Source organism: Urocitellus parryii, chromosome 8 (genome assembly GCF_045843805.1).
Source record: "Urocitellus parryii isolate mUroPar1 chromosome 8, mUroPar1.hap1, whole genome shotgun sequence".
Taxonomy (NCBI): Eukaryota; Metazoa; Chordata; class Mammalia; order Rodentia; family Sciuridae; genus Urocitellus; species Urocitellus parryii.
Genome location: NC_135538.1, coordinates 154,523,477 through 154,526,917, shown reverse-complemented (window position 1 = coordinate 154,526,917; position 3,441 = coordinate 154,523,477).

Sequence of the window (3,441 nt, the reverse complement as noted above, 5' to 3'; positions counted from 1 at the left end):
TGCAGATTTTGTGTATGTGTACGTGCATGGTGGTGGTGCACACATGAGTCAGAATTCCCCAAAGAATCAGAGTCGATGTGAGGGTGAGGGAGAAAGAGGAGAACATAGGAGGAGAAGGACTAGGGGAGGTGAGAAGGGAGGAGAGACAGCATGAAGCACTGGTTCACATAAATATGCAGTCTGAGAAGAGCCACGGTCAAACTGGAGGCTTGATGGCAGGTGGTGTGGATCAGAGGCCTGAGAGCTGCAGAGCCAGCAGTGAAGACCCCAGTCCAGACCATCAGCCTGTGCACTCAAGGAAGGCACAGAGGGATGCAAAACTGCAACATTCGGGGTCAAATTTGAACTTCAGGTCTTATCAACTCAACAGGTTATGGTCAGGGTAAAAAATAAATTGCTAAACAAAGAAAGTAGGAACACAATAGCAACTAGAGAAGTAGCTGAAACAGACTAGAAGTAGGCTTCTCTTTCTGGAATATTTCAGATGTAGGCACATTGTCCAGGGTGTCAGTAGCTGCCCTCCAAGTATTGTGCCAAGCCCCCATACTCCTCCCGCTGCTCCCTTCTGCTCTCTGGCCCTCTAGCAAGGTTCCCGCCAGTGCATGCATGTGGCTCACACTGCTCACCCACATCACCACTCCCAGGAGGAAAAGGAGGGGAGGTACATCTGAGGAGGCCACTCAGAAGCACATTCTTGCCAGTGCTTGCCCCACAGTCATGGCTTGTCCCATGACCTCAGTGGGCTGGGTGAAGCAATTCTAACTGGAAGCCATGTGATCCCCCAAAGCAGGAAATTGTCATCACCAAAAGGAGGAAAAAGCCAATGTTCACTGGAGATCAGTGACTGTTCACTGCTCCCTGGGCCATTAAGAGAGGGCTGGGAGACTCCATGGTATTTCTCTTTGGGGACCACATGTGCACACCCCAGCACCACCTGAGCTATGCCAGAGATGCCTGAAAACCTGGATATGCCATAGACACCCTGTTAAACAGAGACCACCAGTGAAATCAAGGGGAAATCATTTCCCTCTCAGCTGTGGGTTAGACACCAAACTCTGGCTTTTAGCATCTCTTTAAGATTCTTAATTTTATTTATCCACCTGACCAATCAGACTTCTTGTTTTGTTAGGGTAGAATTATATGCTTTTGAAGTCTACACAGTAGAAGAAATCATTCTACACCCAATGTTGATTTCAAAGCACTAAACCTTGAAAAAAGAACTAAACTTCATGTCATGAATAAAAACCTGTGTGTGTGTGTGTGTGTGTGTGTGTGTGTGTACATGTGTACACCTTCATGGACGTGCTGTGCCATACCCAGTGTTTTCATGGGCCTTTGCATCACTGTGACCAAATACCCAATGAGAACAACTTAAAGGAGGGGAAGTAGTTTATCAGGGGCTCATGGATTCAGAGGTCCCAGTCCATAGATGGCAGACTTCATTTCTCCAGGCCTGAGGTGATATTGGAGGATATCATGGGGGAAGGATCCCGGAGAAGAAATCTGCTCAGTTTATGGTGGGATCAGGAAGCACAGAGACAGAGAGGGAGGTGAAGAGGCAGCAGGAAGACCCAGCTCCTTCAGCCATGCCCCGCCTGCCAACAGCTACCACCCAGCCTATCCATTCCAACTGGGATGGAATGATTAGGTTCCAGCTCTCACAGTCCATTCACTTCACCTCTTAATATTTCTGCATTAACCCAAAAGCTTTGGGGAGACACCTCACATCCAAATCATAACAAACATCACCATATCCATCAGTGCAGAGGGGAGAGAGAAAAGGGTGTGGCTGCCTGGTGATCTTGCCCCTCTGGCCCCTGCAAACCTTGGATCAGAATTGCCTAGAGTGCCTGGAACAGAGGCATCCTCATGCCAAAGAATGCTCTGCCCACCATCTACCTTTAAAGCTGCCCCTGGAGGCTTTAATTTCCATTGGGAACATTTTCAGAAACTTTACATTTAATGTCAATTTCTAAGTTCTACTTTATTATTATTATTATTATTATTATTATTATCAATTTGTGTAATGGTGCTAGGGACAGAAGCCAGGGCCTTGGGAATACTGGACCAGTGTCCTACCTGAGCTAAGTCCCTGCCCTCAAATGTCTCTGTTTACTCTTCACAGGGAGAGCCTCCACTTTCACTCTTGGTGAAACGTGGTGCCAATCCCAGAAATCTCATTTGCAAAGTCCTTGTGGGGAAGACACAGGTCCTGGTGCCCTGGAGAGCAGCCTGGAGCTCCAGTCACTGAGCTCCCTGTAACCTGTGGCAAAAGTCCCTATGTCTTTTTGTGAAGTCCCTGGTCACTCTTTGAGTACTGTCTGACAATCACACTCCAGTGTCTCTTTGTTTGGCCTGAAGCTCTGGGGTAGGATAAAGAAAAAAAACAACCAGAAAATTGTGCAGGCCCTCTTGTCCTGTCAGTGTGTCTGGCTCTTACTCCATTGTCCCCAGAGAGCAGAAGAGCTCAGCCACCCTGGGCAGTCTCCAGGCAGGGTACTGGCATTAAGAGACTGGCCTAATGTGTGGGGTTGCAAGCAGAGCTGCTGGCCCCATGTGGTCCCAGCTGTCCCCAAATCTTTGGTCTGGGAAGCAAATGCCATGTTGGGATGTAGTGGGATTATCACCTGTTATTAAACAAGAGACACTGGAGCTGCTGGGTATCCCTCCATAGAAGGGGCCATCTGCTGCTCTCTCTGCCTGGGCCTGGGACTCATTCTCTTGCTCTTTGCCCTCACCAGAGGTCTCTCTGAATACCCTAGAGTGCCCACCTTTCCTTCTGCCATTCTCACTTCCCTGGCCTGCTTGGTTTCTACCCACAGGCCTCATAAACACCTGACATCATGTATATGCACCTACCATCTCTCTCCTTTACCAGGATGCATCCCCATATCAGCAGAGACTTGGATTGATTTTCTTGTTGCTGTCTACCTGGAGCCCAAGAGAGTTTCTGGCATGCAGTAGGTGGGCAATAAAAATAATTGAGCTGCTTAATGAATTATGAGATTGTTGTGAAAAAGAGAGGGAGATGTGTCTGTCAAGGATTTCACAGGGTACCAGGCCTGTGCAGATTCTCCATACAAATTAGCTATTTGTATTGCTGTCATCAGACTCTCAGGAAAGACTGAGCTGGTGACTCCACTCAAACCTTAGCTCTGTAGGATGCCTCCCAGGTTACAGCAGAGATGCACACACTACTCAAGCCATTTGCCGTGGGTATAGTCTCAGTATTTCTAAGATCGGCACAAGAAGTGGAAAACCAAACACAGTTTGAATTACAAATTCCTGTAGTTCCAATGTGTTCCCCAAGTTTCATGTATAGGGAACTTGGTGACCATTTTCACAATGTTAAGAGGTGTGGCCTTTGGGAAACAGAGCCCTCATGCATGGGTTAATCCATTCCTTAATTAGTGAATAAAACCATTCCCGAATTAATGGTTT